Consider the following 15,876-nt stretch of genomic DNA (forward strand, 5'->3'; position numbering starts at 1 on the left):
CCTCATCTGACCATCACGATATGAGTACAGTGTCGCCACACCAGCTTCTCCTCCCCTGACTGCTTTGCAGACATCACTGCTGGATTAATATAGTCCCTCGCTCCCTTTCTCCAATAGCTTGAATAAGTCCACATACCAGTTGGATATTCCGAAATCCTCATCCCAAAGTCAAAGGCCATCCACAACCCGTTTCCATCCCCCCCCCACTATTCTTTTAGGATCCCCCATTCGATCAAATTCACTTACTCTCTCTTCCCTCCAACTCATTCATACCTGACTCAGCATTGCGCTTACACGTTCCCCACCGCCTAAGATGTCGTCTTCACTGCTTTCTGATTTAATGTTACCATCCTTCACAGTCCCACCTATCGACCGACTTTTCCACGACGCCATTTCTGATCACCACAACTGGAAGTGATGCCTCCTGCTTTTATATTTTATATAGCCATAGTTTTTGTCGTCTGTTCATTCATTTGGCACTTAACAGTCACTAGCTTACATTGTTAGGGATGTGTTTGTGTGTGTGTGTGTGTGCGCGCGCATGCGCGCGTGTGAGTGCACGTGTGTGTGTTTCTTATATTGACCAAATTAGATTTTAAGGCCTTCGAAGGCAGATACTGTGTCTTACATTTTAGATCTTTATTTATCTAGGGTAGCGCTGCAGTGCAGGGGGAGGCAGATCATGCATTCCACCCCCGCCATGGACCTCAGTCACGTCTCCATCAGTGCAACCGCGTAGTTAGGGGGGTGTGTGTGTGTGTGTGCGCGCGCGCACGCATGTGTGTGTGTTTCTTATATCGACCTAATTAGATTTTAAGGCCTTTGAAGGCAGATACTGTGTCTTACATTTTGTATCTTTATTTATCTAGCAGCTGGCTTCTAGGATAGCGCTGCAGTGCAGGGGGAGGCAGGTCATGCATTCCACCCCCGCCGTGGACCTCAGTCACGTCTCCATCAGTGCAACCGCGTGGCGCCCTCTGGGCTGAGCTGTGCCCTTCTTGCATGGCCGTACACGCAGCCCGCTTGCAGACGGCATAGACTGGATGCTGATGCACGATTTCTACCATTCTCGTGTCATTTCTCTAATGATTTATGACGACGATTTCTCAGTAGTTCACAGCTGCCTTTGACTTTTTACCACTGAAGGGCAGCGGAATATGCCACCCCCAAATATGCCTTTTTGGCATAAAGAATTATTTTGAGCTGATTATTGTTGACAAACAGAAGACTCGAGAAGCTCCGACACAGTAAAAGTTACACTTCTGCAGAGGAGATTTATATTTATAAGGGTGTCTCCATTTGTAAGATGTCTCCCTCTTGGTACCACGAAGAAAAGGGCGAGTCGAAGCCACGAGAAACTTATTAGCAGAGAAGGCAGTGACTTGAATGTACATTACAAACCTTACTCTTTACCACACTTTTCCTGGGCACCTCCCATAACTGGCTTCTCCCTCCTTTAGCATTTTTCTTTTGTCTTTAGCTGAAAATGGTATTTAAGGGGAGGCTCGGGCCATCTGGAGAGCTATTTGGTCTTCCTGGAAGTCTCCCATGTGTACATGAGGTATACATGTGAATAAACTTGTTTGTTTGTTTTTTTTCTCTATCCCTCTCTCTTCTTAATCTATCTTTTATTTTTAGAGGTCTCAGCCAAGAATTCAGAAGGGCAGAGGAAAACTTATTTTTCCTCTCCTACAATTTCAGTGACAAGGAAGGGACTTCATGGGACACCCCGATAGCTCACAAGTCTGCAGATGGGGTTAAAAGATAAACTGAGGCATATTAAAATGTTTAAGAGTTTGAGCAAAAGTGGATTCAAATTAGGCAGCACCAAAGCGGAAGTGCGAGGGAACACCCCACTGATAGCAGCTAGAGAGAGACGTATAGAGCGAAGGCAGAAGCAAAGTGAGAGAATTCGCTATGGCTTTAGTTAAATCCTAGTTGGCTATTTGTGACTACTCGTCCTTAGCACTTTGATTGTATAACCTAGATGCATTTACGGGCTTCGATTTGGGTTCGCTTACGTAGACTGTCAGGGCATTAAAGCCACCTCAGTCTCACGGCCTCCTCGTCTAATTCATTTGACAGTGGGGTCTTGAAAGAGCCGGCAGAAGCCGATGAAGGGTAAGAACTTTTACCAAAGTCAGCTCCCCCGGACCGCTGTCTGTAGTGCCCAGTTGTGAGAGGGAGGTAAAATTTCACTTTGCCCTTTCATTTCCAAATTCAGATGAGCTGGAGAAAAACACTTGTAAGAATTACTTATTTGAATTGTGACTCTTGTGAATTCAGGGTAGGGGTGTCCATCGGTCATAGATCTTTTCCCTCCCAGGAACAGCTATTGCCGTTCTGTTTGTCTCGTTTTGCATTCTGAGAACTTGGCTTGGCTTTCTGCCCCTCAGGCTTTGCAGGTTGTTGGTTCTTACGTGTACAGGTGGCTCAACCAAAATGTGTCCAGACAGCGATGTAGGTTGAACCCCTTTTGAGGCTAGTGTCCTACCAATTCCCAACGGCTCTTAGTGAGATTGCCCTTTTTTTTGCCTTTTCATCCTTGGGAGCAGCTCTGGATCTTGGGAGGACTGCATTTTTATACCCTCTTTGGGTATACCTCTTGCATCCATGAATAAGTCATAAAAGGATTATTGTTTTGGTCTCAAGTCACTGTATAGATATATACCTTTGGTTTAAAAGAAAAAAGAAAAAAAATAATTTAAAAAGGAGTTCAGTACTGCCAGAGGTATTTGCTGTTTATCCTTGCTGAAAACTGATAATAAGATATTCGAAAGGACAAGTTTTTAAGGAGCACCGAGTTCAGAAGTTGGCCTAATTCGAAGCTGATATTTAGAACCTGATAGATACTTTTGGGGTGGAAGAGGACTTCTCTCCTAAACTAAAAAGAAACTATGTACCCAGAAGGAAAGAAAACATTCTGAAGCCAAAGACACACAGCTCTAAATCTAGAATATAGGAATCTTTTTATTTCAGTCGTAGTTGGAAATCTTCTCCCGGGTGTGAAGAAGCACATTGAAGAAAACGCAGTTGGTGGGCAACTCGGCCACTTGACATCATTCAGACTTCAGACATTGTGAAAGATCAAGACGTTGCAAATAGAACTCTCTTGCGCTTAAGAAAAAGAAGGAACATTTACATAGTAATTACCCCAGACTTCTAATAATAGGCAACTATGTACCAAAACTCCTTCCTGGAGAAAACTTATATCCCTTCTCTGCATCTTTGAGATAATTTCCCTATTATGTCTTCTCTGGGACCTGAGAGTCATCTCTTGGAAATGCCAACTTTAGGGAGATGATTCTCAACAGAAGGGGGAGGAAAGGAGCTATTTGGAAACAGGATAAATGTAAAATCAAAGTCTTGATAAATATTAGTAAAAAGCTTTGGCCATCTGAGCAGGTAACCATAACCCACTCCATCTCCCAGAAACACAATTTGGATTCAATTGTCCTTTATTTGTAAAGTAGCAAGTCTTGTATTATTGTACCTGTCTCATGACTAAAATTTTAAAATGAAACAACTAAAATCTTCTTCCCCATATTATTACCATAAAGAGCCTCAGTGGAGAGAGCTATTTGGTCAGTAGCTAATAAGACGATCTTCTGAATGCCATAAAACGTCAGATTGAAAAGGCCCGTTTAGCACCTCCACATGTCACAGTTAGACTCAGGAGGTTATCAACAAAGGAAAACTACTGAGGAACAGAAGACAAAACTCCAAGGTAAGGAATCAGATGCTCACGAGTCCTCTCATTAGAGACACTGGACAAAGCAAGGCAAAGAAGCAAAATCTTAAAACCAATAACCGGTAAAGGAAAACAAAAGAGAAATGAACATAGAATTTTATATGCAACCCAACTATCACTCAAACCGGAAAGCCAATAATGATATTTTCAAAAATATGTGGATTCGCAATACATGGATTTATTATTCCCCAGACTCCAAAAGGATCTGAAAGATGTAATCCAGGAAGAAGAGAAGTAAAACTAGGTTGCAGCGATGATACAGTAAACAATGACAAACCAAAATTAATAACTTTACAACATGCTGGTTTGTAAACTTCAAAAGTCGTTTAAAATATCGATTTATATCTGTAATTCTAGATATTGACATAGCAAATGGGAGGTGTGTGGACAAGAAACTGGCTCTCGTTTTTACGTTAAAGCACACCCTTAAAATCCAGTAGACATCTCTTTTTCCACAAAAACAAAATGTCATACTTGTGAGCATGCGGAACACTTTGCAGCAGAGACCCTACCTTTACGAATTCCCCCTCCTTTCTCTTGTTAAAGGCTGTCCACGCAGGTTAGCTCTACTGGCACCTGGGCTCAGGCTGAGAATTTTACACCAAGGACCAGAACCTCTTTGAACTCAGCCTTGGAAAAATCAGTAACTTCGCTCTCAACAAGGATCTGTCTCCACTGCTAGCCTTGCTGGATTTGCTCACCTCAAGAGACAGGAAAGATTTCAGTCGGTACTTTGTACCATCATTTAACGTTATGTATAAAAACAACAACTTTAAAATTACTAGGAGAAAATATAAAAGATATCTCCATGACCTTGGAGTGGAGAAACCCTTCTTGAAGAATAAATTTTTTATGTAAAATATTGATACGATGGACCTCATCAGAATTGAAAACTTCTAAATAACTCGAGAAATCCTTACGAGATTGAAAGACAAACTATGGCCAAAGAAAACTATTTGCAATATAGGTAACAGACAACGTATCATTAAGAAAAAAGACAAATACCTAAAAGAAAAATGGACAAAAATGAAAATGTAAATAATAGGAGTAAAAATACAAGTGGCCATCGGAAAGAAGGTCACCTTCCATAGTAATGAGAGAATGACAGATTGAAGCAACAGCGAGCTAGCATTTTAAATCCCATCAGTTAGGCAAAAAATTCTAAAGCTGGACACAGTCCCCAGAGTTGGTGAGGTATGGGGAGGTGGGTGCTCTCACACACTGTTTGTGCAAGGATAAACTGGGGGGTGCACTTTGGGGAGAAATCGAACAGTATCTGTTTAACCTAAGATGCACCTACCTACTCTTTAACCCAGCAGTTCTGCTTAGAGGTTCCCACCCTTACAGAAACGCTAGCACATACGCTCGAGGATAATTGTGAAAAAATGTTGTCGCAATGTTCACTGGAATTGCAGTAACACATTCAAATATGATCGCGTCGCAGATGGAGAGAGCAGTTAAAATGAATGAGCAAGATCCGTGTGTCTCAAGATGAGTATCTCAGATACAGGATGTTGAGTGAGAGAAGCGACTTGAACATAGATGTGGGCAACGTATTACTTCTGTGAAAAGTAATAAAACGCACCAAATGATGCTATACATTTTTATTGGTACATACACGTAAGTAAAAGATTTTAAAGATCTGAAAAAAAACACATTAAATGCATACGATCTGTGTATCTCAGAGGAGGGATGGAGGGCCCAGGATCAAAGGTGGTTTTTTACAGAGGCTTTTGCTTTAGCCAGAATATTCTAGATTTTTACAAGAAGAATGGGTTTTTTATTACTCATATAACTTAAAAAAATAAAAATGAAAGAAAAAAAAGCATAGACTTTGGAGCCAGGAAGAATTTGCTTTAGCTTCCAGTTCCACAATGAAAAATTATTTGACGTCTGAACATCGGTTTCCTCTTTTACTAAATGGGGATATATACATATATGTATTTATAAAATAGAGAGATATAGAGAAAGAACATTGAATGAGTTAGTATTTGTAACATGGAGTACCGTGTCTGTTTATAGCGGGTGCTCCAAAAAACATCAGTTCCTTTCTCTTTCTAGTCAATGCAAACGAAACATATACACTTGGTGCTTAAAGCCTTTTAATGAGGATGTGCCTAATTTGTAAGTCCACGTTCTATATTCAATCTATCCGAGAAACACTTGACCGAGAGCATGGGAGAGAACCCAAGCCCCCAACACAAACATGATTTGTTAACCTGAATATAGCCTTAACTAACTTTCTTTAAAACTCTTCTGACAGTTTTAAATCACTTCTACCCAAAGAAACTGAAGCATTATTACACTAATTACCTTGGAAAACAAGAGCAAAGGACCATTTTGAAAAAAACATTTTTTTTTTTTTTTTGCCTCTTTGACAAATAGTCGTAGGCCAGTAAAATTAAATATCCCATTGTAAAAAGATAAAGTGCCCCCAATTGGGGTATTACTTTCCCGACAATCTTGTGGATATTCCCAGTTTGAGCACAGAACCATAACTCACTCTCGGAGGTCTGTTAGAACCATACGCTGCCAGAGCACCGTTTTGTGCAGGACAGAAGGACCTCAGGCTGAACTTGCCCAATTAAACAGATCACATTTGAGCTGTGAATTCAGGCCAGGGCCATGCACTATTGTTTTACTACAGAATAAACATAAATTTACTGACGCAGTGAAGCTTGCAGCTGGTGAAAGTCCACAATTTTCCCAATGGAATCGTTGATTTATTTAACTCCGATTGTAAAGTTAAAAAGGAATCTAATACATTTAAGGCAGAAAAAAATGAAGAAAGAAAACATCTGTAACTTAAAGATAAACATTTGGGACTAAATCGATTCTCAGTTATTCGTGAACTATTTTAATTTGAATTAGATGCAAGTACTAGGGGCACATAACTCCACAGAGCAATAATAGGATCCTTAAAAACATCACGTGCTAGTGTGCAAGTCACAACGGAGATAATACGTCTAGAAAACTATTTGGCCTTAAGAACCGTATGTTCAAATGCAATTATTGACACAAGATTAAATTTTTTGGTTTAAGTCGATCCGTGTATTTTCTTAAAAAAAAATTACTATAATCGTCTGGAAAAAAAATGAGAATGAAATAATATATCTGTGACATCTTTGACAACTTGGGGTTAGGGAGGTGGGAGGCAGGACCGAGTAGTAATTTTTAAAGAGCCAATGTCATTGCTTTACCTCGAGTTGGTTAGCCTTTGGTTCAGAAATGAGTCATTTTCCTCACACAGCAACTTAAAGTACCATAAAGTTGTTAACACCTCATCTTGTGATAACCCTACACAGATAAATAAAAAATTAAGGCTCCGTCATTCTGCAGAAACTGCCACGTGGTCTAAATGGCTCGTAAGGAATGCTTGCGAGGACAGTACGCTAAGCATAAAATTTGTGCATTAACATTGCAAAAACTCTTAATGCACATGTAGTAAAAATGGCTGTTAATGAGTATTTGCACAATGTAAAACGTATTTGAAGACTTTCCCCTTAGAGAAGTACGGGGGTAAGTAGATACAGTCCCCTTCAAGAACCCTTCTACCTCTGGGGAGTGATGGAAGTGACAAATGCTGTGTCAAAAAACGTGTCGCCTTGAGAACTGTGGTTCACTTTCCTGTGGCGGTTTTCATGGCATGCCAGTGCTCAGAGAAGCATGAGGGCAGCTTTTTGAACGAATGTGTAACCCTTGGGGGCTTCTTGCACGTGTGTGTGTAAGCACACACGCAGTCACTCGAACAGCAAGGTTGGAGGAACGAAAAGCGAGCAGAAAATGAAGTGGTTCCCAGATGCCATTATGATCGAATCTGAAGTGCCCGGCAGCGCATACCTCCTGCCAGGGACCAGAGTGATGAGTCCTGGTGGATGGGACATCTGGGCCCCAAATCAAACAAATTCCCCCAACCAGCAAGGCCTAATGTCACTTACCGTGCAGCGTGGCCCGCCTTCCCCGAGCTCTGAGTCTTGACAGCGTGGCCTCTGCCACCTTTACAGATTCACTGACTACAAAACCTCCACAGGAACCCTATCCGTCAATCAAACGGATCCCTCCCCTCTTCCAAGGATACCTGGGGCTTTCACGCCTCCTCCCAGGGGGCTCCCGCTGGCCTGGCCGCACTTCCTCCCACCACTCTACCTACCAGTTTTGCTTATCCTTCAAACCCCCCAAAATAAAGCAAAACAGATAAAATCACATGCACGTGCACACACCCTCCTTCTTCTTCGATGCTCTTCTTGATCTTTCTCTCATCTGAACATCAGACACACTCATCTGTCTTGTCTGTTTTACTTGCGGTTTTCCGGCACTCTGGTGATGGCTACTTTCTCTCCTCCAGCTTGGGAAGTGATGGAGGGCAGTGGGCTGGGGACGGGCGGGTCTTGGACGTACTTCTTGTGCGCTGCAGATTTTTCTCTGCAGCTCCGTGTCCTCAGTGGCAGAGCGAGGGAATTGGGCTCGTTCACCTCTAAGATACCCTTGGATTCGAAAAATCAATAACTCCAGCACATTGCTGGACTCAGGAAGTTTTTATGTCTCTATTTTAATTCTTTCACTCATTGTATTAGTTTGCTGCGGCTGCCATGTAACTCAGAACCTCAGTTTCCCTCTACCCTCGCCTTCCATCGCTTAAGTATAATTGACAGTTGGCCATAATCACCTGTCTCCAAAGAATGTGGTGAGAACAATATAATAAGATTTTAAAGCACACTGGGGACCATTTATCAGGCACTGCCAATAAGAAGGCACTAAACTATTTGTGTTTCAAAGACATATTAACTCTTTCGGGCCATCATAATGTGGCTAGTAATATGGATCCTGATATTAAGCCTAACCTAAGGATACTTAACCAAAAAGATCCCTTTGAAAATCTGATCCTCTAGGAAAAACAAGTGTCAAGTTATATTGCATTTCTTTCTCCAGTCTGATGGCCTCCTTTTAATCTCTTGGAATTTGTAAAATGCAATATCTTTGTGGAGTTAACCTGGTAATAAAGATTCGAGAAAGGATTTAAACCAAACACACTGCATGAGTACATTTCTCATGTAATAAATGTTAACATTGATGGATTTTTAATAAAGTTATCGTCAGAATAATATAACTTCCATCTTTCATCTCTTTTCTAAATTGCCGAAGCCCATCTTTAAGCTTGTGGATTTAATAAATCCACATTAAGTTCTAAACCAAGAGAAACCCAGCCAAGACTCCTGCCGTGTCTGCCAGTGCTCCCCCAAACTTTGTAGAGATGCTGGCAAATTTTGATGTCAAATTCAGGAAGCGGTGTGAAACTCTTGCTGAACGCCGGACAGATCGACAATGTTTTCTTAGGAAAAGGAAATTCTGCATTCATAGTCAAACAGTCGAATTCTCAAAATAAACCTCCCTAGGAATTTTGAGGTGCCACAGAAACTAAATGAAACAGGTACAGAAGTCAGCGGATTCCAGCAGCAGGGAGTGTGGTCCAGACTCCGGGGCCTCACGTGTGTCTCGGGGCTGCTCTTCCTTGAATCTTGCCCTCTTCGCACATCAGCTCCCCACCCCTGCTCTCTGCCTTCGCAGGGGAAACCGGGAGGCGCTTCCTTGCCAAACTCCACACAAGCAGGGTTCTGTCCTCTGTCGCAGCCGCCGCCAAGCTGCCGGCATTCCCTCAGGCTGTCTTTATTAAGTCACCTGGTTTCAAAGAAGTTCGTAAAATGTAAAATATATACTTTCACGTGCACAAATATACAACTCAATATTCGGTTTTACTAACCAGGTACGTGCATATTGACTTTTTTGATCTAAAAGTACCCTCGATTTGAAGGACTATAGGTGTAAAATCGCATAGACGCTTATTCAAATAGCGTAATTTTCAATAAATGTGTCTTATTTCTGTATTAAATTACACAAACCACAGCACCCATAAAAGATATCGACTAGACATTTAAAAACCACCGTCCACATCTGTTTTTCTAGTTCATAATTAACGGTATACTTAACTTGCTGAAGAAAGTTTCGAAGCTGAGTTTCTTTGCTAATTAAAACCTCGCAAAATGTAAAGTGTACGATGAGTTTAAAATTCACTTCCATCCTGCACCGGTAAAGAGATGACCTAAGGTTCACTGCCGATTCTATTAATTCTGTGCAAAGCTACTAATAATTTTTCTTGCTTTCTCTTTCACTCACCTTCAAACTCTTGATCTCTAAAAGTGTTAAAACACCAAAGTGGAACCTCTCCTTCTGTAAAAACATGACAGTCAACTATTTCTTACTATTCAAGTAGAGAAATTATTCATCACTAGATGAAGTGACACACTCTGGAAAATGTTTATTATGCCGTTTTGTGTTCTTCTGTATTTACTTCGATCCAATAAATATTGCTCGATCATGTAGAAAAGCAGCGATTAGACTTTTTTGTTATGTTTGATTCTACGGTGAGCCAATGGGAATGGTCTTTCAGAGGTAAATCATTCATTAGATCGGATAATTAAAACCAGATTTAGGCAAGTTTTTTTATCGCTTTAAAAGTAAATTCTCTCCCATTTTCCCTCCAGGCAATAGGAAGCAATTTCAGTAACTACAGTACTTAATGTAATGGGTTTGCATCTCCTCGTCCACCCTTCTTCCTGCCTCTCATCAGGTTTCTTCCCCCAGACACCCCGTCTTCTGGAATTGCGCTTTGCCTTTCTGCTCAATGAGACCCCATAAACTTCTCAGAAGCTGAGGGAGCACAGCTTCCACACGGTCGAGCGTAAGAACGTCAGGGGAGCGGAGCAGCGAGGGGGCTCGTCTGTCTCAGCGGTCTCTTCATCCAGCAGATAGATGGCAAGCGCTTCTTCCACCCATCCTTCCATTCGACTCTCACAAATGGTGATTAGAAACACCGGACGGGAAGGCCCTTCGAAGCGTTCACGCGTTGCTGTGCCTGGAGCCACAGCCCTTCTGGCGCTGGGTCTAAGTGGCCTTCCCGCACCTTCTGCTTCCCTCAGGGGCATCTGCTCCTGGGCTCACGTGGGTCGTGGGTCTTTGTTCCTTCCTTCCTGTCTTTGCCCCTCTGAATCCCTCAATCTGGACGCGTCCTCTGTGTCTCCTTTACATCCAAACCGGAGGTCTCCTCGATGCATCAGACCACGTCTCCCCCGTTATGCGCAAGTGGCTTTAACATGAAAGCGGCTGCTGAGCAGCGAACGCAGTGTCGCCACTCTGCTTTGACTGCACGAAGCAATTTCCATGAACAAAGAGCATTTTGAACAAGAATTAGATAGATGTCGCACAGTCGTTCACGAGTAAAGTGTAGAGATCTCTGAGAAACAGCTCACTCTAACTAGAATTTGGTTCTCGTTTTTTTTTAACCACTTCTCGTCCATAGAAGCTCCCGTACTACTCGAGCTGCCTTCTCCCCACATTCTTTCTTTTGGGGGGCGGGGGTTGGAGCTATAGCCTTCTCCGCAGCTCCCTGAGGCAACAGTACATCAGCCTGTGCTTTTTATAAAAAAAAATTCACCCACCCCCGCCCTTTTGGCAAATCTCAGCTTGTTCTCTGTATATATGGGAATACTTCTGTTTTATTTTGTTTATTCGTTTGTTTGTTTGTTTTTAAGATTCCACGTATAAGTGAAATCCTACGGTATTTGTCTTTCTCCATCTGACTCACTTAGCATAATACCCTCAAGGTCCTTCCACGTCGTTGCAAATGGGAAGATCTCACCCTTTTCATGGCTGAGTAGTATTCCCTTGCATGTATGTGCCATATCTTCTCTATGCATTCATCTGTCAGTAAATACCCAGGTTGCCTCTATATCTTGGCTATTGTAGGTAAATACTGCAGTGAACACAGGGGCGCACATATCTTTTCAGATTGTATATGCTTGTGATAGTACTGTACTTTCTCCAAGAATGGTTCATGCTGTTTACTTGGGAAAAATCTCGAAGACTTTAATTCGTAGTTTGTCCACCACGAGTTACACGGGGAGGGAGGGAGGGAGAGAAGGGTCACGTGGCTGGAAGTCAATAGAGACAGAGGCAAATGCTAGTAATATGCAATAATGCACATGGGTAACTACGGCACTAAAATGACAAATGTAAACTCTATGCAGTCCCCCTTGCCAAGGTCAGCTTTTCTTAGGTGTGGATAAAAGTTTGGTGGGCATACGCTAATCCTTCTTTTGCAAAAGACACAGAGAAGTGTACGGCCTCCAAACTTGTGGTCAACACTTCAACGAGTGTGCTCAGGACAGGTAAGGCACAATACTTAGTTTGGCTTTAAAAAATGCTTCCTGAAGCTAAATTAAATGGAAAGCCCCAGAATCTCAACTCTTTTGCCATCTGTAGCCAGTGGATGCATTTGTAGGACTATGTGATCATGACATTAAAGGATTTAATAAGGTGCATGGTAAAGTCTAAAGGATCGTGTCTTTGAGCCAGTGTAAGTGAGCTTTCTTTTCTGAAACCAAGAGCTAACGTTAACACTGAGGGCCCCTAGTCCTCTCTCTCTGAATTTTACTCAGGCAACTGAACCATTATACTATTCAACTTCACAACCAACTTCCTAGGGAGTCTATTAGTGTGTGAGAGTTAGTGATTTAAAAAAAGTGCGATTCAATTGAGTTTGATTCAATTTTAACTTGCTATTCAAATTCATTTGCTTATGGAAAACATATAAAAAAATACTCTGAGGAAGATAAGACAGAAATCTCAGATGGTCAAGCTCTTTAGCATAAATGCTTAAGTGTTAAAGATGTGAGGTTATTAAAATACACCTCCTCCTGCTCCCTAATATTATATCAACACTTAATCTTTTACTATTATCAATATCCATTACCTAATAATGACCCGTTCTTTAATGAGTAGCTGACCAAAAGTCTATACCCTAGACAGGCACTCGGTAGCAAGAACTACAAGAAATCATGGAAACAAACTTTTCTCCCATACTTACATTTTTCTTTTATTTTCATTGACGGGGACATTGCTGACAGAGAACATCAAACAATGAGTATCTGGTTCACGTTCTTGAAATGAAGCAGACGCTCTCGACATGCACTGTGACCTTTGAAAAACGGTGTTCTTTTCTGACATAGCTAAAAGAGCAACGTAAGTAGTATCTTCAGCAAACATGTGAATAACACTTCCTAACACCGAGTGATGTTTCCACTCACTGTTCATTAAAATGGCAGAGCAAGGTCAAAAAAATTGTAAAACTGGAAGGAACTCCTGGAAGGGTCAAGCTAAAGTCCCAAAGAACAAAATTAGAGCCAGAAGTTGCAAGGCAGACCCTCCCTGATCCTTTCTAATGAGCAGCAAGTCTCTTTCGGTGCAGGTGGGAGCACGTGAAAATGCGGGGCCAGTTTGGGGCCGAGTCTCAGGGTTTGGGTCTGGAAGGTGACACTCGGCTTTATAAAAATTGCCTTTGACAGCTCTGTACTTCTACAGCAATAGCTCAGCCCGAGACAAGTTCACTTGCACATTAGGAGGGATGAGGATTAAGGCAAGGACATGGTATCACGGCGGGGCACGGGCAAGGTCACAGAACGTCCTGTGTACTACATTCTACTGTGACAGGCCGAGCTTCTGACTTTATCCCCCTCACCGTCTGGCGTTGATAGGAATAGGGCAGTTAGAGATATAAGACCTGGAACGAATCACATTGACATAAACTCAACACAAACCACATGTTCACTACTGGTTTCGAACTTGGGTTCCTCAAAAGAAATCAAAGACATCATCTACTTTCTTAAACAATTAAACAGGCCTTTTGTCAGCATTTCAGAAGGCCCCTCTACCCTTAAAGAGGAGCTACCCGCCTCCTTCCCCAGTTCCGTATTGTTTCTTTGCGTTTACTTTAGATGATGCAAAAATCATGTTTTTTTTCTCTAATATATTTTCAAATTACATATGATTGTGATAGGACTGTACTCTCTTCAATTGCTACAAGCAAATAATTTTTAAAGATAAAAATTGGTAACGCTTCTAGAAGTTATTTTAAAATCATTCGACTTGAATCGGTATTTCAGTCTAGTCCATTAATTTCTTAAGCCTCGGAAATTACAAGAATACCATCACTTTCACTCAGTTAAATTTAGGTTGAGTCAGGTTTGGGGAATTTTATTTTTGATCTGCAGAAAGACACTTACTTAAATGACGTTACGCTGTCGGTTTGCTACCTCACGTGGAAGAGGCTTACATTAAAATCGTTTCTCGATTTTCTAGGATTTTTCCTCCATCCTATTCATATTTTATTTAATATTGCAAAAAATATCGTCTTTCATCTGAGATTCCCCAATTCCCATTCAACCTCAAAAACACATTAAAACAATTTTTTTTTTTTAAAGAACCAACCAACCGTGTGGGGCCTGGAGAAAAGACACATCGCTCTTTTCATCAGGCTTTTATTTTCAATCATGCCCGCTCTTAGGCACCACGCCATTTTGCCTCCATCCAAGCTGTTAGTCTATATATTAAGTTCTATTTTCTTTTACCAAAAGAATATCGACTCTTAATTAATTACCATCCTCATTATTTCTTTAAATCATACCAAAAATCACAAAGCAATTTAATACAGGAACTCATCTTTGAAACACTTCACAAACCTAAGCTAATTTGCCGTTGTAATTCCCCAAGAATGGCTATTATCCTCTCTTTACAAAGAATGAAATAAAAGGTTGAGGGAAGAGCTTAAGGCTACCGAACTGGTTCATGTCATTTCGGGGAGTAGGTGGCAAGAAAGCCAGGTTCCTGCCTTTAAGCTCCAATTAACACCACTTCCTAAGAATGGCCCATTGGAAAGTCTGAATAAGAGCCCATTTTATTCAAGGTGCTTTCTCCTTTTTAAAAGTAATTAAATATATCTAATCTAGTTTAAATATTTTTTTCTGAATGAATGTTTATTATAGAACACTTGGAAAACTCAGAAATATATAAGGAATAAAATCATAACTATATATCCTTAGGAAAATTGTAGGTGGATGCATGTTTTCTGTCCGTAAATTTACTTTTATTTGACATAGTTGAGAAGTGGTCAGAGCTGTTGTAATGATGTCAGGTTTTTAAGAGTTGAGACTACAAGAATTTGAGAAACCTTTGAACATTTTCATTTGCTTCAATTGCAAGAGGCACACAGAAGTGTTCAGAAAATATTTAATAACTGTGATGACAGACGCTCCATCAGTGACAAGAATGCGGCCTCAGGTTCTCGGAGGGATGTTTATTTTATCTTTGTATTTTCTGTGCCCAGCGAATGGCAAATAAATGAAATGTGTCATGGAGTGGTTAGTAATCAAATCTTTGATTTCTTAGTTTGCCATCTCCTGTACTTCATTTAGCTCCATAGGACAACCACCAAAGTTGGTATTCAAGCATTCTATATACGGAGTACCAAAAAATAATATGAGGTTTGGCTATGAAAAGTCTGTTAGACCATGTAATAAAACACAGTAAGACGTTCTCTCCAACTTCCCCTGTATGTAGTAGCTAGGAATGACTGAAGCCGAATTATCTTTTAGCTTGAGGGGATGAAGGCTTTAAAGAAAATAAAGGAATATAACTTTTAATTTTTTTATTTGAGTTTGTAAACTAAGAATTATACTCTCTTCAGCGGTCTCCTACATTATGGTAAAATCTATAACACCTAACACACAGTGGCTTAAACATAGCGGTGCCAACTAATGTTTGATGGATGGATGGATGGGTGGATGGGTGGATGGATGGATGGCTGCAGAACATTTTAAAATGAGATTTGAAAGCTAGTGCTTGGTGACATCTGAGTCACTGAGGCCAAACAAAACTGAGCAGAAAAGAAAACGCAGGAACTCAAATTGCACAGAGCTCTTGATGCTTTGAGTCGTAGCTGTCTGCTGTGTCTCCAAGCACGTCAGAAGGCACCAGAAAGCACGTGACCTTGAGAGTCAAGGACTTCCCACTGTGTGAAGGGTTAACCAGTGACTGAGTAGCCCCCATGTGTTTCAGAATCCCTGGCTCATTTTCCCCACTGCAGAGGGTTGTCCTTCTGGAAAACTCTATAAATTAGGTTCCGACCTGGGGACCACTCTGGTCTATCCGCTCACTCTCCACCTTTGGCAGCACAGCTGTACCATAAATTTATAATGAACTCTTGCAAGCGCTTCGACGGTCTTAAGTGTGTTTGT

This window comes from Pteropus alecto, unplaced genomic scaffold (assembly GCF_000325575.1).
Source record: "Pteropus alecto unplaced genomic scaffold, ASM32557v1 scaffold17, whole genome shotgun sequence".
Taxonomy (NCBI): domain Eukaryota; kingdom Metazoa; phylum Chordata; class Mammalia; order Chiroptera; family Pteropodidae; genus Pteropus; species Pteropus alecto.